Source organism: Dama dama, chromosome 15 (genome assembly GCF_033118175.1).
Source record: "Dama dama isolate Ldn47 chromosome 15, ASM3311817v1, whole genome shotgun sequence".
Taxonomy (NCBI): Eukaryota; Metazoa; Chordata; class Mammalia; order Artiodactyla; family Cervidae; genus Dama; species Dama dama.
Genome location: NC_083695.1, coordinates 55,398,541 through 55,421,036, shown reverse-complemented (window position 1 = coordinate 55,421,036; position 22,496 = coordinate 55,398,541). Strand labels below are relative to the sequence as shown.

General features: G+C 38.2%; 1 protein-coding gene across 6 annotated transcripts in view; it reads right to left on the bottom strand.

The window, feature by feature from the left end:
• Window positions 1-14,616, bottom strand: part of A1CF (APOBEC1 complementation factor) — an 87,100-nt gene extending 72,484 nt beyond the window's left edge. For 3 of the 6 annotated variants that reach the window (XM_061162080.1, XM_061162085.1, XM_061162084.1), the window contains exon 1: window positions 14,529-14,604. The gene's annotated coding sequence lies outside the window, so the exon portion shown is untranslated. Of the gene's footprint in view, window positions 1-7,189; window positions 7,201-14,528 lie in introns of those variants that run through there. The other 3 variants (XM_061162082.1, XM_061162086.1, XM_061162083.1) reach the window with 3 other exon arrangements.
• Window positions 14,617-22,496: the final 7,880 nt, after the last annotated feature.

The following is a 22,496-nucleotide window of genomic DNA, read 5'->3' as shown; positions in this document are numbered from 1 at the left end:
CAACAAACACAACTATTTTGGTAACAGGGTCTTCTCTCTTTCTCTTTCCCTCTCCCTCCTCCTCCCTCCTTTTCTTTCTCCTTTAAACATCCATTTAACTACAGTTAAAAAACTACCGTTTTCCTTTTCCTTTCTCTTACTGTCTTCCACTCTTTAATCTTGTACTTTATTCTCTCTCCTGCTCCTTTGGTGACACCAATGGTGAAAGAAGTTGATGATTCCATCCAGAAGGTATACCATATTTTTAAGACAAGTTATTAACAGTTGTAGAGAAGCAATGCTGACAGACACCATCTCTAAATAAATGGCTATTTTTGCAAAGATGTATAGGACCAGCTGATACTTTGATTACTGTTTGTTGATGTTTAAATCCATACATCATCCTACTTGGAATCATTCCGAGTCCTAAATAGAGTAACTTGAAATAGCAAATCCTAAGATACCGGGAAAATTGCACCACAGTAAAAATATCTATGGAGAAAAATAAAACTGTACCAGAGTAAAAATACTGTTGGGGCTACCAACTAAGAATTTATAAAAAAAAAAAAAAAAAAAAAAGAAGCAGCAGCAGAAATATAATAGACAAATGATTGGATTACAGTTTGTGTACATTTCTTTGTGTATATACTTACACCTGGACTAAATTAGAGCATTATGAACATTTGGGTGATGAGAAGGCATGTCTCTTCAACTTTTGTTTTAATAATTAAAAATCAGGAATCACACACAATCTCTGTTGGAAAGATAAGACTAGCCAAACTCTTGGGAAAGCACATTCATCTGGCCCACATATCATTATTACTGCAAAACAGTCCTGACATTTGGAAATTCTTATTTTGTTTGAGGAAAAAGTCCTTTCAAATAGTCAAAATTTTTATTTTCACTTTAAAAGTCTGTTTAAAACTGCAAAACTTATGGTCCAGTAGAAACACCTGCTATTTAGCATATTCTCATTAAGTGGTTATTACAAAGGTACATTTTATCTTCTTCAAAAGATACTTCACCATTTATTTGCTTCAAATGACCTTTAAATATCAACAAAGAGCCTTTAAATCCCTGAAATTTAGCTTGAAACTATAAATTACATGAGGAAAGACAGGAGAGGAAGTGTTAACCTATGTGTGTCTTGTCAAACTAGGACTTTGAGATTTAACTGCAAATGTTCCTGAATTTTAGCAGAAACTATGAAGAAAGAACAGATTCCCTACCTGGCCTCATGGCATATTCACCTGTATTGGGGAATCATCCTTACCATCTCTAGAGGAACTATGATTCAACTGGTCTAGAATGGAACCCAGGATAGTCTAAAATGGTATGGTCTGAAGCCTCCTCAGGTGATAATATGCAACCAAGTTTAGAACTTCTGAATTAAACTCTAGTCTATATTTGTAAAATATAAATATAAAATATTTATATAAATAAATAAATAAATAAATAAATAAAATATTTATAAAATATAAATATAAAATATAAAATAAAAATATAAAACAAAATGAAATACAGAGAGCAATTTATTCTACCTGCCAAATAGTTGGGATATACACATTTTTAAAAATTACTAAAAAATTCTGTAAAAGAAAGGCAGAGACTAGGTTACAGGAGAAAGAAAATAATTCAAAATTGTCTTTAATATTTGTCCTGTCTACATTCTCATTACTTTCAATGAGTAAATGTTTTCATAATTGCTAGCATTTAGAAATAATGTCCTTGAAATATCAAAAACCCCCACATTCTTCCTAGAGTCTGGCATAGGTGATTTGTATCCAAATCCATTTCCATGAGGACCAACCAATAAGATATTCGTATTACCACTGTGTGCATAAAACTCTAGGTCATGGCTCTATATATGGAGGGGAAGCAAAAGCTGTGAGGTAGAGAAAGGATAGAGGGTAGAAAGTCAGGATGGCTTTTAGAAGAGAGAGGAGCAGTTGTAAAAAGCAGTTGAGTCAAGTGAACAGTGAAGCAACTTAGCAGGTCTATGAATCCCTATAACTGAAGTCCTTAAGGCCTCTTTATCCAGAACAGTCTCCAGGATAGGCTCCTAATGGAGTCTGGATCTTGATTTTTTTCTGCTCACTATACATATATATCCATACTTGTTGCTCTTCTTATTCCTATCACCATCCTTCACCCTCTCTTCCATTACTAGACTTAGCCAAACTAGAAAGAAGCTTTACGGCTTACTACACCTAGTTACTGTCTACCACTGCTAGATCAATCTTCCTAAAATATTCCTTCTAATATTCTTCATTGGTCTCATCACTATGAAGAAATAGTCCAGTCCCTTAGCCTGACATCCAACATCCACCATGATCTGGTCCTCACTCTACTTTCCTGACTATCTTTCGGTGCATATCTAGAGCCATTCTGTGCTCAAGCCCTTCAGGTTTCCCAGATACATCAGTGACTTCTTCTTAGGTTTCTTTGTACTTGTTTCCCATTTTCCATGTGCCTAGAGTCCCCATCCTTACTTTCACACTTGCTGAGATGAATTTAAGCCTGTACCATCAGATTGTGTGTGGATGTACATACATAGGAATGCACAAGCACACATGTGTGGCTGTGAATATGTATGTATACACAAGGGTGAATAAACTCCTGGTCACCAGTGTTGACAGCACAGCATAGCTGGTTCTGACACCACCACTCCCTTACAAATCCTCCAGCCTCTGCTTAACTTGGATAAGAATATCAGAAGCTCCGAACTAGAGATCCTTATAAGTGACCTGTACTTGATAACATTGAAGATTGATGATTAAGTTTTTTAATCTAAAAAAGACATTGAAAAATTTTGACAACAGACAGAAACTGTTGCATGTGTTGGAGGAGGGAGTGGGAAATAGAGAGGAAATGGAGATTCTTATTTTTTTTTGAAATGGAGATTCTTAAGACCAGACAGCATAGGCACTTTCTATTCCCTTAGGGTTATATTTTGATGGTTAATTTTTTGTATCAAGTTGACTGGGTCACAGAGTGCCCAGACATTTGACCCAGCATTATTCTGGGTGTGTCTTTGAGGATGTTTCTGGATGAGACAGATGTTTGAATCTGTAGACTGAGTAAAGCAGATTGCTCTTCTAATGTGGGTGGGCCTCACCTAGTCAACTGAAGACCTGAATAGAATAAAGGCTAAAGGCAATTCTGCCCAGCCTGAGTGCTTGAGTTGGGACAGCAGTCTTTTCCTACATTCAAAGTTGAACTGAAACGTTGGCTTTTCTTGGGTCTCTAGGCCTCTGGCTTCCAGATAGGAATTACATGTGTGCTGTCCTGGGTCTCCAGATTGCCAGCTGGAGATCTTGGGACTTATGTGCCTCCATAATGAGATGAGCCAGTTCTTCACAATAAACCTATTTATCTATTGACAGATAAACAGATTTATATATATCTTATAGATACCAGAACTTTGACAACACTAAAACCATGTACATGTATGTATTAGCCAATTAGGATTCCAATTGGAATATTGGTTCTGTTTCCCTGGAGAACTCTGGCTAACACATATACATACATGGATTTGGTGTTGTCATTGTCCTGGTACATGTAACATCAGGGTATCAGCCATCATCAGACGGCTATCATGTTACCCTCACTCAATAATAATGTTCAACTCTGACCCTATGCCTGACTTTCTTAAAGATCCCTGGGAAAGAGAACTGGCAGAGTTTAGAAATTCTAGAATCACATAACTAACAAGAGTAGAATTTTCTTGCAGTTCAGTTCAGTTGCTCAGTCATGTCCAACTCTTTGCAAGAGTCAGTCACTCTTTGCGACCCCATGGACAGAAGCATGCCAAGCTTTCCTGTCCATCTCCAACTTCTGGAGCTTGCTCAAACTCATAGTCATTAAGTTGGTGATGCCATCCAACCATCTCACCCTCTGTCGTCCCCTTCTCTTCCTGCCTTCAATCTTTCCCAGCATCAGGGTCTTTTCCAATGAGTCAGATCTTCGCAACAGGTGACCAAAGTATTGGAGCTTCAGCTTCAGCATCAGTCCTTCCAATGAATATTCAGGTCTGATTGATTTCCTTTAGGACTGACTGGTTGGATCTCCTTGCAATCCAAGGGACCCTCAAGAGTCTTCCCCAAGACCACAGATCAAAAGCATCAATTCATACACCCAGGAATTGAATCCAGGTCTCCTGCATTGCAGGCAAACCATTTACCAACTGAGCTACCAGGGAAGCCCCGAATTTCCTTGCATGTATGTTTAATTTCTAAGTTGACTTAGAAATTGGTAAAGTGGTAATCAGCATACAATGTAGATATCCCTCAGCTTAAAGGCAGATACTTACCCAGTAGTCCTGGGACCAATAATTGGTGTGGCAGATTACAGAGATCTGATTAGTTGTTGAGGTCTGGTGTTATCATGTGTCTTTTTATTTTTGTTGAGATTTGTCCTTTTGAACTTATTTGCTGCATCTGTTACCCTCAGACCAATTTGGAAAAAGTAAGTTGAAAACTCAATTCTTAACAAAGCTGCCAATCACTGACTAATGGGATACATTCAATCCTGGAGAGAATCTTACAAAATCAACTATCTAAAGCTCTGTACTACAGTGACCCTGAGGCAATCTGACGCTTGCTATAAAGGACAATCTTGTGCTTCCCTTTAAAAAGCAGCTTATATAAATTCTAATTTTATTCTAACTTACATGCATTGGTGTAAAATTCCCTCATTAAATCGTTGTCTCCTCAGCCATCGTGTTCTGATATTTAGCTTTCTTTTGAATTCCCATTGCCATTTTTATCATTTATGCAACCCTTATCTATTTTTTTTTCATTTATTTTTATTAGTTGGAGGCTAATTACTTCACAACAGCAACCCTTATCTAATATTGGGCTTCCCTTGTGGCTCAGCTGGTAAAGAATCACCTGCAATATGGGAGACCTGGGTTCAATCCCTGGGTTGGGAAGATCCCCTGGAGAAGCGAAAGGCTACCCACTCCAGTATTCTGGCCTGGAGAATTCCATGGACTGTATCATCCATGGGGTCACAAAGAGTTGGACATGACTGAGTGACTTTCATTCATTTCATTCATTATTTAATATCTAGATCACTGTTACAATTCAACCTCTAGTTTGTTCTAACTTTAATGCCATCTGTAAAACACTGGTTAATTTTCTTAAATATTTCTTTAATATTACTCTTCTATTAACATAATTCCAATAGCCTCATATAACTATCAATGTCAATTTTTCTATTTTGTTACCTGTCAAACATCTCTAATACTTCATATTAAGTTGCACTTCATATTTCCAGCATATACCTTCCCTCACTCAGGCCAATTGAAGGATGGCTAGGAGTTAGGTGAAGGGAGAAGGGGGGACAGGATGTCCCTGTAGGGGACAGGATGTAAGTGACATAATATGGATGGTTGAGAAGTTGAGTATGATTAGACTGTTGAATACAATTTGGGGAGGGTTTTCTTGAGGTATGTCTTTGAGGATGTTTCTGGATGATATGAATGCTAGAATCTGTAGACTGAGTCAAGCAGATTGCTCTTCCTAGTGTGAGGATGCCTTATCTAGTCAACTGAGGGCCTGACTAGAAGAGGGGAAGGGAACGAGAGTGACAGTAGATCAGGCTGGTGAGGCAGGCAAGAATTAAATCATCTATCCATTGGCGAAACAGAGCATTCTTGTTGTATTATGAAGTCACTGAGATCACCTCGGAAGAATTCTAGGACCCTGTGTACTTTAGAAAGAGAACTCTTGAGTTTTCTTGCATGCATGCATGCCTTGTTGCTCAGTCGCGTCCAACTCTTGTGACCCCATGGACTGTGGCCTGCCAGGCTCCTCTGTCCATGGAATTTTCCAGGCAAGAATACTGGAGTTTGTTGCCATTTTCTACTCTAGGGGATCTTCCTAACTCAGGGATCAAACCCACATCGACTGTGTCTCCTGCATTGCAGGCAGATTCTTTACCCACTGAACCATCAGGGAAGCCTGATGCATTAACTTGAGGATAGTTTAAAGGCAGAAAGACTAGTTTAGAGACAGATGGGGGAAAGGGGGCAGAACGATAGTTGAAAATAAATGTAGCATGAAGAGAAGGAGGGCCCTAAACTCTCCAAGGACATACACTCATCTTCTTAGCCTTTAGCCTCATTCTTAGTTGTCACTTCATACATATTTGCTGAACAGAATGGAAATTTTATATAACCTCTCTGACTATTCCAGATTTTGTGCCCTTTAACTTTCTAGTTTCACCACATGATATTGGAATATACAATATTTTGCTCTGTGTTATTCATTATTGGTTCATAAGTCTTAAGGGTGTCATAGTTATGAACAAAAAACTATGGGATTACAAATTCATACTGACTTAGGTTCAGCTGTTGAGTTCCATCCCTTAAGAATTTTGCAAACTTGGTTTAAATTATTTAACCAAGTCCCAGTTTATTAATTTCAAAATTGAGGATGATGATACCTGCCTCGTAGGGTTGTTATAGTGATCCAAAGTGACTGGATGAGTGCACATTCTGGTACATGGCACTCACTAATCTTTTCCTTTACCTCTTCTCCTTCTCCCCCAGTTAGGTGGCTGTTTTATTCAATAAACAGTATTATGCAGCTGTTATGCATATATAACACTTTTAGGTTTGGAAATTAAATAGGATACTTTTCTTGCCTTTCAGAAACTCCTAATTTTGTAAATAATATTCATTTCTAACAAAGTAAGAGGCTTTGAAGAAGGGAGTGATTAATTATCCCAGAGCTGCTGTGGGAGCTCTGGAGAATCCTTCATGGATTCTCCTAAAATCCTTGATTTTAGGGACAAATGTACAATGTATCTTTGTATGCAGCACAACATCTAGAAGAATGATGAACTCAACAGAGTCTCAATAAATCAGTTCCCAGTGGGTAAGTTAACATTATAGTCTCCCTGATGCCCTTTCATCTTGCCACTTCCCTTAAAACGAACACTGACACCAACCCCCTCCGTGGCAGTGCTGGTGCCCCAAAGCTCCTCCGCATACGATTTCCTCTTCAGGGGTCTGTTATCATGCCTGTGCAGGGGACTGGTTTGGGGGCAGTTTATATTAGCTCATGCTTGCTTTTTTGCTGTGCTAATGACCGTCATTCAACAATCTGCACCTTTATAAGTGCCTTTGAATACTTTGATAATTTTGTTGTTGTTGTTGTTGTAACTATGAAAATAATAAAACCTGAGAGGTTTGTTCTCTGCGGTGATTTCAGATCAGATTTTTAGGCTCCTGCCCTTGATAATTACCCAGGTCCCTTTGAATCACTCTATCCTGACTTTGAAAATGGCAAACCACTCCAGTATTCTTGCCTGGAAAACCTCATGGATTTTCCTCCCATGGAGGAGCCTGGTAGGCTATAGTCCATGGGGTCGCAAAGAGTCGGACACGACTGAGCAACTTCACTTTTCACTTCACATCTTGGCTTTGTTAGGAGGCCCTGCCTGTGATAGAAAACATCTCTGCCTTGGAAAAGATACCACAGAGTCAGCGAGAAAATCGCTCCCCATTTACAGAGCAAGCCAGTCGTGGGGATAGATAATTTCTAAGCCACTGACTTCCACACTAAAATACTTTCTACATGTTGACTTCATAGCCTCTCTCTCTCCTAAACCATTTTCTTAGTAAAGCATTGTGTAATCAACACAGAAATGAGATGAGAATTACAGCTGTAATAGCTGAGGGTTTGTGTACACTTGCTTGGCATCGTTCTGAGAACTTCATGTGTAATTTCTGATCCAATCTCAAAGCAACCTTGATTTTACAGCAGAGGAGACAAGCGCAGAGAAATTACCTTGCTAAAAGTCACAAGGGTAGTAAGTGGTGAAGCTAGGATTTGAGCCCAGGCCTTCTGGGTCTAGAGCCCTCTGCTTTTCATCTTCCTCTTGGCCATGCCAGCACCATGAATCAGTTTTTTTGTTTTCATCAGAATTGTGGGAATACTTTGAAATCTTGAATTATTATTATTGGAAGTATTAAATTGAGTTATTATTATTATAGTAAATATTTGATTTTATGGCTTATTTTGAAAGACAAATAAAAATGAGAGTTTGTAGACATTATAAGATTTTCTCTTATCTTTATTCTCCTCTGGGACCACATAATGGCATTCTCTGATTGATTCCAATGTAAGTAAATACACTTGTATTAAGTAACTGTTTTGAAATGAGGGAGAGATGGAGGAATTAGTATCTGGTAGGCATGATGCTCAAATGACTTTAGTAATACATCAAAATTGTTTAATAAGTAAATTCTTTCTCAAAAATCAAATACCATTCAAATCCCTTGTTCTCTGATTAGCCATGACACTTCCACCCTGAGCTATATCTCCTCAACATCTTCTCTTCCCCACCATTGAAACTGACTTGTCCGAAGTCCTCTTTCCATAAGACTTGACCAGGCTGGTGACTCTGCTAGGTGATTTTAGTCTTCCTTGATAGCTCAGATTAGGTAAAGAATCTGCCTCCAGTGCAGGAGACCCACGTTCCATCCCTGGAAGATCTTCTGGGGAAGGGAATGGCTACTCACTCTAGTATTCTTGGCCTGGAGAAGCCCGTGGACAGAGGAGTCTGGTGGGTTACAGTCCATGGGGTTGAAAAGAGTCAGACACAACTGAGAGACTAACACTTTACCAGACTGGTAACTATGCTCGATGGTTTAGGTTAGTGTTCCTGAATGTTAACACCTCAAAGTACCCTGGTCATTCTCACTCTGTATCCCAACTAGTTTGTATCTTAAAAAGGAACTTCTGGAAACATATTCTTTTTAAGCTAAATGAAAAACTCTCTTGAGGCTGGTGGAACTGCTATTTGGGTGCATCTGGGTCTCCATTTAAAGCTCCAAATTAGGTCAGTTTAAATATGGGATTCCCTCAGCATTCATAGACCCAATTATCCTTTCCCTGGGGAGAAGGGTGTGCCCTCTAGGTGGGAGGTGCTATGTCCTCTTCAGACACTAAGAGAATTCTAGTGTAAGGCAGCCAAGTCCTTCAGGACAATTATTGTGTATTTCTAGAGAGATCTCCACTGTATTCCTGGCCTGTGCCTGCATGTATTTCCTCTGTGATCTGGGCCTTGCTATCTCTTCATTCACAAGATGGGTCTCCTCTGACTGAGTCTCTGCTGTGTCTTCTGTGAATCTGAGCAGAGTGGGGAGAGGAGGACTCAGAATGGAGGGAATATTTCTCATAATCGTGGAAGTCCTATTACTCTTTCTCTAAGAATGTGTATAGAGAATCCGGCTGCATTAGAAATGCTATCCAGTGGGTGGTGGTCCAATGGAAAGGGCCTGCCTGAGGACTGGAGTCCTGCATATGGGTTCTCACTCTAATCGAAAGTGTCTTTTAAAACCTTGGGACACTCACTTAGCGTTTTCTCTGTCAAATAAAGAACCTCAAAGTTTTCTTCTAACTCCAAGACTCGAGGCTTATCAGTGTTCCACTTTTACTCTTTTTACAAGGTCCCTGTGCCAGACTGCTGGAGTTCACTCCTGTGTCTACCACTGATTAACTGGGTGATCTTGGGCAAGGTTTTCCTTGTCTCTGAGACCTCATCTCTTGTTTGAAAAGGGGATATTGATATAAGAACTGTTATTATTATCATTGTTCTCATCCTTGTTATCATAGGGTGTCAAATGGTTGGTGTTAAATGCCTAAACTATGAGGCAGTGTTAGGGTTCTTCAGGACAGAAGATTGAAAAGATTCATGAAGTGAATATTTGTATGTGCCAACATAGTTTTCTCCTCTGTGGTATCAGATTCTGATTTCTGACTTCCACTGCAAGTAAGCAGAGGCTTTAGGCTAACAAGTCAATTCACTTCCTGCAGAAGGCCCCAGCTGAGCACTAAGTATAAACCTAAGAGACAAGCTGGATAGAATTATACTAAAGTTGAGTTAATAGGAATGAAAATCAGTTGCATGTATACCTAATACCCTTTCAGTGCTCTGTCAGTTTTTCGGGAGATGTTATAGATTTGTCCCTTCTTTGCTTCCTTCACTATGTTAGTTGTGGCATCTGCACTGGTTTAACTCTTCAGGGTTGTTTTCTTCTGGGACCTGCATGCCACTGATTCTCCCCTCACCTTCCATGGGGTTTCCTATGCCTTCTCTTCACAGTTTCATCAAACTTCTTAATTCATTCACAGTTAATGAATCAGTTAATGCCCAGGACAGTAGTTGAAGGCTCCCAACATAGTCTGCATTATTGCTACATAAACATAGCTGGGCTTATAAACTCTGGGTGAGAGATCATTCAATGATGAATAATGACAATAACCTTGAAGAAACTAAGATTACTAAGTTGACTGTGAAGAAATTTTCTTTAAAAAATCTAAATTCTTCTGTATTCAATGCTAGAATAGTCTATAGAAATAAGGTGTCATAATTGTTAATTCTGCTATGTATCAATGAACCTCATATTCTTAAGTCAATTCAGCATTCCAAAAAATGGTGGCTTTTTAACTGCTATAGGAATAAAAGACATTATTATGCATTGAAGGAAGGAATGTTTTTTATAGAATTGCAAGCCAGTTTGCTCACTTAGTCATTCTATGTGGCCAAACTGTCATATGCTAATTCTCCTTAGCCATATTATTGACTGGAGCAGAACCCTGAATATAATCTTGCAGACTAGAGAGAGTTATCTTAATTCTTCTTCTTACTTTCCCCTTAATATTAGCAGGGATGAATCTGGAAAATATTTTCCATATGACTGTTAACACCTACAAATATAAAATTCCACATATATATCGAAATAAGGAAAAAAAAAAACTTAGTTTATACATCTTTAAAAGAAAATAAAACTAGAGAGCTTAAGAAACCAGCATATTTTAGTCAAGACAACCATTTTTATAAAGGGAAATATTTTAATTGTGGATTTGGATCCATCAAAACTATTCACCACAAAATGTCGATGTATTAAATTAAAAATTTAAAATAGTTTTTAAAGCTGACAACCTGGTTAAATAAGGTTTAATGGGATAAAATGAAAAACTGCTGATAGAATCAGCAGTAAATATTTGTTAATTACTGCCTGGATTTTACCTTATCAGGCCAAGGAGCAGATGGGACTTAGATTTCTGTATAGAAGGTCACTGAAGTCCTGCTGCTCCCTTTCCAGGTGCTTTCCCTGGGGGAGTTTGGACTGTGAAGACTGCACTTTAGAGGAGCCTGGTTACTGTTTCCATGAATAAGATAAAATGGTGTTTATCCTCTGTGGATCAATACCATCTTGTTTGAACTTATTGAGTCATTTAGAGACACAGAAAGTAATGAAAACCATTGTGCAATAGTACCCAGCATAGTACCCAGCGTCCTGAGGGATGACAGTATTTTAAAAGACAGTTATTGAACCAGATTTGTAACATCAACTGGCTGTATGATGAAACGAACACGCACTGTGACAGGGGGTCCTGTAGGTTTCAGTGGAAAAGGCTTTGGATTCTTAACTAAGAGTCTTCTTGAGAAACATTCTCTAAAATAGAAATGGTATAGGATGCTTGTTTTTTGGAATAAAAGAAAATAATAAATTCTCTTATTTTCTAAACACATATGATTTGTCTTTGTGACTCATCAAAACTTCATTGTTTATGTACAGTGTTTGATTTAAATGATATTAGCATTGTTTTGACAAAGGGGAGCTAATGGAATGGGGAAGTTTGGAAAGTTTTAAGAAACTCTGAAAAGTTTTAGGAAACTATTGGAGGTTTATACCAATAGGGAAATGGACAGGGAAGAGAGTTTTGCTGAATTTTTGAATTCGCATTGCCAAGGACTATGCTTAACTAGTTTTGCTTTATCATCTCCTGTGTTCTTTACTAAATTCTGCAGAGCAAATTTAACCCCCATTTTATATTTGAAGGGGCTTCCCTGGTGGCTCAGATGGTAAAAAAAATCCGCCTGCAATATGGGAGACCTGGGTTCAATCCCTGGGTTGGGAAGATCCCCTGGAGAAGGGAATGGCAACCCACTCCAGTATTCTTGCCTAGAGAATTCTATGGACAGAGGGGCCTGGCAGGCTACAGTCCATGGGGTCGCAAAGTATCAGACACGAGTGAGCAACTTTCACTTCACTTTTACATTTGAAGAATCCGAGATTCAGAGTTGAATATCATGCCTAAGGTCACAAACCTAAGGAATTTGGGAACAGGCATTCCAGCCTAGCTCTGTCAGGAGAAAAGTCCAGTGTTCTGTCTATAATTAATTTGAAAAATCTCTAAGATAGACATACTCCTGTTTGACGGAAGATGGTTAGACTCTAAGTTGCCTTAGAGGTTTTTGATCATGATTATTGAAATAGTGATGGTTTCAGTCAATTCTTGTTGCTATGGATACCGGACATGGACTATAAAAATGATTTGTTCTGTCTTCATTTGTGTTCTGAAGAATACCATTTCTGAGATAATAGATGTCATCAAAAGAAGATGCACTCTTGTAAATTAAGCTTAGGAAACAAAACATTGCCTACTCTCCTAGATAATCACAATGAATAAACATATTTGCTTGCTGCTGTATAGTTGCTCAGTCATGTCCTCTTCTGTGTGACCCTGTGGACGGTAGCCCACCAGGCTTCTCTGTCCATGGGATTTCCCAGGCAAGAATACTGAAGTGGGTTGCCATTTCCTTCTCTAGGGGATCTTCCCAACTCAGGGATTGAACACGTTTCCTGCATTGGTAGGCATGTTCTTTACCATTGAGCCAAGAAGGAAGCTATTTACACATAGAGTAAATCTCCTTGTGAGGACATTCTCATGGTTTTACGCTTGGGCTCTGGAGTCAGAACACCTGATGGGGTGCTTAGCTCTGCCACCTCCTAACTGGGTGATGTTCAGCCCATTCGGTAACTTATTCATGCCTCAGTTGTAAAATGTTATAATAGTATCTAACATATATGGCTATTCTAAGAATAGCTTGAGATAAATGCATGAAAAGTACTTAGACTTGCACTTGGCCATATGCTTAATAAATATCTGTTATCATTATTATTACTCAAAATACTCATGTAGTAACAAGATCTGCTTTAATTGTCTAATTGCCATTTCCTCAACATACTTAACAACACAGTCCCCCTTTGGAAGCCACATGTATTAACATCCGCTGAATACAGTGTAGGAAAGGTTACATTTGGAACAACACAAAACCAGCTTGGTATTAGCCCAGGTGAACATAATAACTAAATATTCAGTGTTTTCATATCCACTATATTACTTTAGGTTTGTCCATAATAACTAATTTCTTTTCTTTTCTTTTCTTTTTGGACAACCATCTTTCCCCTTCCTTACATTTGATAAATAATAAACTGAAACAGTAAAATGTGACAATTTTCTCAAATGGAGAGAATCTATACTATTCCAGAAAATATGGTCCTTAAAAATGAACCTGTAAGTCATTTGTTTATTACCTATATTTAGCAGAGGAAGGCTTCAGTGCTTTAAAATAAGTGATTTTACTTTTATTTCTTAACCTATGCTCTATTGTATGCATCTCAGCACATATAATAAAGAATTTTTCAGGCCATACCACCACATCTTTGATGCTCCTAAATTATAGCAAGAGTTAAATTTGCCAACACATGTTTTCCAAAACAGTAATCCTGCCCAATGCAAAATAATGCTATGTTAGTCATCTTCTTGAAGACACACAGTACACAGCTGAACAGTCCAAAAAACTTGTTTGACTTGGAACACATTTCTTTAACCATTCTCCATGGAACTTACTCTGGCAATTATAGAACAAAACTATTTCAATTAGAATATTTAAGAGATTTCTGGGAGGAATGGGATATTCCTGTTAAGTGTCCTGATTGATTTCCTTTTTTAGATAGAATACCATCATAGTCTGATTGTGAATCATCTTTTCGGAGTGAACAAAATGATCACGTGAAATATATCCACTGCAGCACAGCTGCCCAAACCATCCTGAAAGGAAAAGATCTAATAATTAAGCCATCTGAAGGTAGAGATTTAATACACTCAAGACCAAAGATTTTCCATGACTTTTTTTGTTTTGTTTTCTTGTGTTTTTGGTGGTGGTGCAGGATAAAGGAGGAAAGGAAGTGAGAGAAATGATTATGTGAAATCTAAAGCATGGTAGAAATTATGACCCCCACAGAGAACACAGAATCTGTCAGTGATGTTAATACCATTTCTCTTGTTAATTACACTTTTATGCTTCCCCAGATCCGAGGACCAGAGCAGACAGTCAACCACAACTCTCCCGGCTGTCTGGCTATTGCTGAATACATTTCTCAGAAACATTAGCCTGGCTCTTGAACCTGATGTGATAAATCTACACTACTTTTTTACCCTCAGAAATTGATTAAATCAAAGAACAAAAGCTGGTTGTTGTCTCATTTTGAGATTATATAATCATCCTAATATTTTCTTTTGTTTTCAGATGGCTTTATCAGTATAAAAGCAAACTAGAAAAATCCTTGAATTCAGCTCTCTTGTGGAAGCGCGTAAAAGCTGTTTCACTGCATTTCCACTGATCCACACGGCACAGTTTCACAGAATTGAAATAGAAAAGTCAAAACACATGGACCATACCTGAGTGATTTCAGAGATCCCCACCCGGAAAAGGTTTCCTTGATTATGGCGAATTCAACGTGTCACTCTGGTTATGCTCTAATCATCATATCAAACTCCAAAGGTTCAGTGGCTTTAGGTTTGGTTTACAATTCCTGGGAGTTAAACTTTAACTCACCCTGTCTCTTGCATCCATGCAGCCCTTTGACCAGATAATTGGGTCACTACAACCCAAGCAGAATCTACAAAATTACTGTTGTCGTTTGTTTACCATATTAAAATGAATTTTGTATTAAAAATCATTGAGGTGAATATTATTTTGATGTGTTTTAAGTGACACATATTTTAAAAAGTAGAACTCACTGCAATTTGGATAACTAAACTTTCCTTTATATTAGCCCCCTTGTTTTCTGCTATGCCAAAATGATATTAAGCCTATGGTAATTTAAGAGACTGTTTCACACTCCTTATATCATTGTATTACATGGAATAAAGTGGGGAGTTTTAGGTCAAGTATGCAGATAAGTGCATGCTTAGAAAAGTAGAACACACAAGATATTTACATAACCAAATAAATCATGTCAGATCATGTTGGGGAAAGCAGGCTTCTTTTTATACAAGCTGCTAATTCAGATTTTAAGATAGCCATATAATCAGCCATGTACTGAGGTTATATGAGAGCCAAGGCTGTTCATTACTTGAAATCTCAGTGGCAACTGTGTTTTTATTAAAGAATAGGCAAATGTATTTCCAAAGATATAAACTCAACATTCTCAATTCTCTGATAAGAGCTCCAGTCTATGGAGGAAATTTCTAAGAGTCATAAAGCCCACTGAAAAAAATAAAAACCCTCCTAATTTTGAGTAAATTGTAAGGGTTTATAAACCACAGGCCCCAACACTAAAATTAGAGGACACACTTAGCTTCAGTTCTAATAAGAGGAGTTTGCTTTCCTAGGAACCAACTACTAACAGAAGTACCTGCTCATTCTGTGTTTTATTTTTTTTTTACAATCAGTCATTCCATAATATGGTATAGAGGAAGATAAGTCGATTGCTGACATCTGGTAATATAGAGCGTACTGTTGGAATGCTAGTTCTGCCCACACAGTTTTCAGCTCTCAAATATAAGGAAGTCTAGATATTCCTAAACTTTTCCCAGAGCAATGCCTGACAAAGTTAAGCAAAAACACTCTGGGAACTGTTGCTTTGCCCTGGAACTGTGACATTGGAATGAATCCTGAGGGAGGCAGCAGGCCCCTCCGAGCTGACAGCTCTCTGAGGAGCGCATCTCTCTACAACCTCCTCAGGAGTGGATGCCCCTCAACAGGCAGTTTCTTTGGTTTTCCTAGTGAAGGCTCAGTCTGGGTGTGTGTGATTTCCCAGAGTGTGGGGAATTCTTACCCTGAATTCACCTGGTGCTGCAGAGAACTGTCGATACTGTGAGCTGGTCAGCCTGGGAGGATTTTGTTGGTCGCTTGGTATGGTTGGTGCCTGGATAGTGAGGAGTGGAGAGGATGAAAAGAAAGCCAGGGGTTTGAGGTATCTCATGGAGTAGCAAAATACGACAGTAAAAGAAGGCATTATATTAACTAATTATTTAAAAATGTATCAGTTACCTATTTGAGGGGTCCTGGCATTCTCTGTGGCCTTGGGACAAAGAAAAAGCAACTGATCAGAATGAGATCAAATAAATGACCTTGATCTCATCCATCTAATCAAGGGAAATGACGTTCCTTGAATGGCAAGGCTTGCTTTCACTGTGTAAAAATAAACCTAGGTTAGCCCTCCTGGGGCCTCGTTATCCTGGGAGAGAGAAAGCAATGATCAAAATGTTATACAATGTAAACAAACAAATTCGGTTTAAATAATGACTGGTAAATATTTTTTATTGTTTATTCTTCAGTTACCTAAGGACCTACAATTTGCCAAGCATAGATGGACATTTATTTATTTAGTTTCACATATTTCATTACAAGTACAATTTTCAGAATACCATAAAACTGCTATAAATGGGCATGTATGAGTACACTGATACTAGTTAGTTGATTTCCATGGCTAGTGTAGGACTCATTGACTAAGGTGTCTGAGTTTTTATTTTTTTACATTTAAACTTGTAAATTTTTAAAAATTAACTTCTTTTCCACCCTTAGTGGAATATATAATACTAATGATAATAATGATAAGGCTAATTATTCTTCAGACATATCATACCGTCTTTACTTTTTCTGATCCATATATGTAGTTTTTTATATGTTAAGCATAGAATGTTGGTCTTTTCTGTCTTATCCAAGGCAGTCCAGTAGATTAGATGAGTAATTTTTTAAAATGAGGGTTGAATTTATTAGTAGACTGTAAAATCAGGATACTGAGTCGTATACAACATATTCAAGCCAGAATATAATAGAAAATACAAAGTGAATTGTGTCTAGAAAGGGCATGGAGTGTTCCTGAAGCTTTTGTTTCAGTTATATATGTGTGTGTGTGTGTGTGTGTGCTGTTTTTGATATAAATTTTATGTTTTGTATTGTGAAGCATAGTTTGAAAAGCTTGCAGAATACTGTGTTAGTCTTTAGGTATTCAGTGGTTAACAAACCAGATACAGGGTATATGGACTGAGCAAATTTTCCTCCCAGTGACTGACTGAGTTATAAGTATCTTGAAAGAGAAGTACAGGATGCTAAACAGAACAAAACACAGGGATCTGCAATTACACCTAAAAAACAAGCACATTCCTAGAAAAACAGATCAGATTTGTGCTGACTAGAGGCAGGCATGAGGAAATTGGATGAAAGCAGTCAAAAGGTACAAGCTTTCAGTTATAAAAGTACTAGGGATGTTTCATTCTTTTACAAGTGGTTGACCAGTTTTCCCAGCACCACTTGTTAAAGAGGTTGTCTTTTTTCCATTGTATATCCTTGCCTCCTTTGTCAAAGATAAGGTGTCCATAGGTTCGTGGATTTATCTCTGGGCTTTCTATTCTGTTCCATTGATCTATATTTCTGTCTTTGTGCCAGTACCATACTGTCTTGATGACTGTGGCTTTGTAGTAGAGTCTGAAGTCAGGCAGGTTGATTCCTCCAGTTCCATTCTTCTTTCTCAAGATTACTTTGGCTATTCGAGGTTTTTTGTATTTCCATACAAATTGTGAAATTCTTTGGTCTAGTTCTGTGAAAAATACCGTTGGTAGCTTGATAGGGATTGCATTGAATCTATAGACTGCTTTGGGTAGAATAGCCATTTTGACAATATTAATTCTTCCAATCCATGAACACGGTATGTTTCTCCATCTGTTTGTGTCCTCTTTGATTTCTTTCATCAGTGTTTTATAGTTTTCTATGTATAGGTCCTTTGTTTCTTTAGGTAGATATACTCCTAAGTATTTTATTCTTTTTGTTGCAATGGTGAATGGTATTGTTTCCTTAATTTCTCTTTCTGTTTTTTCATTGTTAGTATATAGGAATGCAAGGGATTTCTGTGTGTTAATTTTATATCCTGCAACTTTACTATATTCATTGATTAGCTCTAGTAATTTTCTGGTAGAATCTTTAGGGTTTTCTATGTAGAGGATCATGTCATCTGCAAACAGTGAGAGTTTTACTTCTTCTTTTCCTATCTGGATTCCTTTTACTTCTTTTTCTGCTCTGATTGCTGTGGCCAGCACTTCCAACACTATGTTGAATAGTAGTGGTGAGAGTGGGCACCCTTGTCTTGTTCCTGATTTCAGGGGAAATGCCTTCAATTTTTCACCATTGAGGGTGATGCTTGCTGTGGGTTTGTCATATATAGCTTTTATTATGTTGAGGTATGTTCCTTCTATTCCTGCTTTTTGGAGAGTTTTAATCATAAATGAGTGTTGAATTTTGTCAAAGGCTTTCTCTGCATCTATTGAGATAATCATATGGTTTTTATCTTTCAATTTGTTAATGTGGTGTATTACATTGATTGATTTGCGGATATTAAAGAATCCTTGCATTCCTGGGATAAAGCCCACTTGACACCATACACAAAAATAAACTCAAAATGGATTAAAGATCTAAATGTAAGACCAGAAACTATAAAACTCCTAGAGGAGAACATAGGCAAAACACTCTCCGACATAAATCACAGCAAGATCCTCTATGACCCACCTCCCAGAATATTGGAAATAAAAGCAAAACTAAACAAATGGGACCTAATGAAACTTAAAAGCTTTTGCACTACAAAGGAAACTATAAGTAAGGTGAAAAGACAGCCCTCAGATTGGGAGTAAATAATAGCAAATGAAGAAACAGACAAAGGATTAATCTCAAAAATATACAAGCAACTCCTGCAGCTCAATTCCAGAAAAATAAATGATCCAATCAAAAAATGGGCCAAAGAACTAAACAGACATTTCTCCAAAGAAGACATACAGATGGCTAACAAACACATGAAAAGATGCTCAACATCACTCATTATTAGAGAAATGCAAATCAAAACCACAATGAGGTACCATTACACGCCAGTCAGGATGGCTGCTATCCAAAAGTCTACAAGCAATAAATGCTGGCGAGGGTGTGGAGAAAAGGGAATCCTCTTACACTGTTGGTGGGAATGCAAACTAGTACAGCCGCTATGGAAAACAGTGTGGAGATTTCTTAAAAAACTGGAAATAGAACTGCCATATGACCCAGCAGTCCCACTTCTGGGCATACACACTGAGGAAACCAGATCTGAAAGAGACACATGCACCCCAATGTTCATCGCAGCACTGTTTATAATAGCCAGGACATGGAAGCAACCTAGATGCCCATCAGCAGATGAATGGATAAGGAAGCTGTGGTACATATACACCATGGAATATTACTCAGCCATTAAAAAGAATTCATTTGAACCAGTCCTAATGAGATGGATGAAGCTGGAGCCCATTATACAGAGTGAAGTAAGCCAGAAAGATAAAGAACATTACAGCATACTGACACATGTATATGGAATTTAGAAAGGTGATAACGATAACCCTATATGCAGAACAGAAAAAGAGACACAGAAATACAGAACAGACTTTTGAACTCTCTGGGAGAATGTGAGGGTGGGATATTTCAAAAGAACAGCATGTATACTATCTATGGTGAAACAGATCACCAGCCCAGGTGGGATGCACGAGACAAGTGCTCCGGCCTGGTGCACTGGGAAGACCCAGAGGAATCGGGTGGAGAGGGAGGTGGGAGGGGGGATCGGGATTGGGAATACATGTAAATCCATGGCTGATTCATATCAATGTATGACAAAACCCACTGGAAAAAAAAAAATAATAAAAATTAAAAAAAAAAAAAAAAAGTACTAGGGATGTAATGTACAACATGATAAATACAATTAACAGTACTGTATGTTGTATATGGATGTTGTTAAGAGAGTGAACCCTAAGAGTTGTTATCACAAGAAAATTTTCCATTGAATTTTGTACCTATATGAGATGATGGATATTCATTGATATCGCTTGTTGCAATAATCATTTTAAAAAGAAACAGAAGCAACACCACCAACATAGAAACCTAACCTAGTGTGGGACTGGGTGGCAGTGAGGAAGGCCTTTCAGAAAAGCAACTGTTTAAACTGAGACCCAAGGCATGTGTGAGTGGAGGGTGGGCATTCTAGTCCGGGAAAATAGCACGTGCCAATGCCCTGAGGGTTGCACATTCAAATAACTGGTAGAAAGCCAGTTGTGAGGGGTGAGAGGGAGGTAGTGGGGGAAAGTGGCCCATAGTGGGCCATGTATGTGGTGTTTCAGATTTCCAGCATTATCCTGGAGCAAGGGGAAGTCACTGAAGAGTTCTAAAATGAATCCCATTCTCTATTTGTATATATTTTGGGTGTAGAGTTGAGAAAAAAATTGTCATGAGATGATACTGTTGTATATGAAATTTAGAAAGGTGATAACGATAACCCTATATGCAGAACAGAAAAAGAGACACAGAAATACAGAACAGACTTTTGAACTTTGTGGGAGAATGTGAGGGTGGGATATTTCAAAAGAACAGCATGTATGCTATCTATGGTGAAACAGATCACCAGCCCAGGTGGGATGCACGAGACAAGTGCTCCGGCCTGGTGCACTGGGAAGACCCAGAGGAATCGGGTGGAGAGGGAGGTGGGAGGGGGGATCGGGATTGGGAATACATGTAAATCCATGGCTGATTCATATCAATGTATGACAAAACCCACTGGAAAAAAAAAATAAAAATAATAATTAAAAAAAATTGAGGTATAATTGAGATATTGCTGCTGTTCAGTTGCTAAGTTCTGTCCGATTCTTTGCGACTCCATGGACCTCAGCACGCCAGGCTCCGTTCTCCTCCATAATCTCCCAGAGCTTACTCAAATTCATGTCCATTGAGTCAGTGATCTCCTTTTGCCTTCAATCTCTCCCAGCATTAGGGTCTTTTCCAATGAGTCAGGTCATATAAAATTGATATATGATATTATATTAGTTTATCCTTTTTAAAATCAAAATATGCTTGTCTTAGAATTGTTTGATTCATGTATGTATTTAAATAAGAGTTAGTCATTTCGATTTGAGGGAGGCTTAGCATCTAACAGACTTCATGGTGGTAAAGATTAGGACGGTGGCTCTGGAGCAAGAAAGAATGGAATAGGAGCAAAAGCTTTGCGAAGTGGACCGTAGCCATCAGGCCCATAGAAATGCTCATTAAATAGGAGCTGTCGTCCATCATTTGCTCTTTGGCTTGTGGATTTTAAATAATCTTGCCTTTAATATCAGATGACTTTGCCACCTAGCAGAGCTGGCATACTTAGGCAAAATTTGCTGATAATTGCTAACTTAGGTAAAATGAAAGTTTTAAAAAATTTAAGATAAAATTCAAAGCCAAAGGTTATCAAGTGTAAGAAGCTTTAGTCCCAGTCATAATCTTCCCTCTCCTTCCTTAATAAAAATGTTCTCCATTTCTTCAGAATGCAAAATTTATCGTGGATGTCTGATAGGTTGGTGAAGTTGCTTAATTCCCTGGAAGGGAGCATTCTAGATAATATAAGAGCCATGTTGGTCACATTACCTAGGGCACAAGCCTAATTGTCTTTTTTGCCTATGATGTAGAAAGAGCTTTGAGCATGGAGCTGGTGCCTGAAGAATCCAGGCCTGATGCTATCACTCATGAGCTACTTGACCCTGAGCAGGCTCCTGCTCCTTGTCTGAGCCTGCGTCCCTGCCTTTAATGAGGCAAACCTCTACCTCCCTTATCTACCTCACTGATTATTGAGAGGGTCAAAGTATATGTGAAAATGCTTTAAAAATAGAAGAGTACAGAGGAGAATGATTACAGAGCAGATGAAATTACACCCTCGAGGTTATGTCAGTGCAGCTTCTTGTTTTAATCTGTGAAATAGACGGTCTTCCAGGATTTTAAGCCTGCTCTTTTAGAGGTTTAGAACATGTCAGGCCTAGAAGCCTGATGCTATTATTAAGGCATGCAAGACTTTAGAAGACAGTAGAATTTGATTCAATGGGTTAGAACCCATCTGTTCTTTAAATGCCATGTTCTAGGATTTTAGACTTTTGACGAGTTATTGGTTTTGTAACTAGAGCCATCTAGTGTTGAACTGATTAAAACACACACTTGCACATACACCCACACATGCATGCACCTGCGCGCGCGCACGCGCACACACACACACACACACACACACCCTTCTTTGGTTTGTGCTTGAGGAAATTGCATTAGGTTCTCCTAACATATTTGAATGGTATTTTCAGTATCACATAATTGTAGGATTAAATGAAGTCTTGAGAAGTTGTAGACTAATCTAAAAATCACATCAACCAATGGGAAGCCACACAGGCCCTGTCCTTTAAGCATGAATGGAGTACCTTCCACTTTATAATCCTTGGTCCTTTTGGTAGCATTCCTATATTGAAATAAATGTTCTTGAAATTTTAGTTTGCAAAAATCATATTGCTTTTTTAAAGCAATATTACTTAGTTCAACCCCAAAGCAAAAGCAAATATTAATTTTTT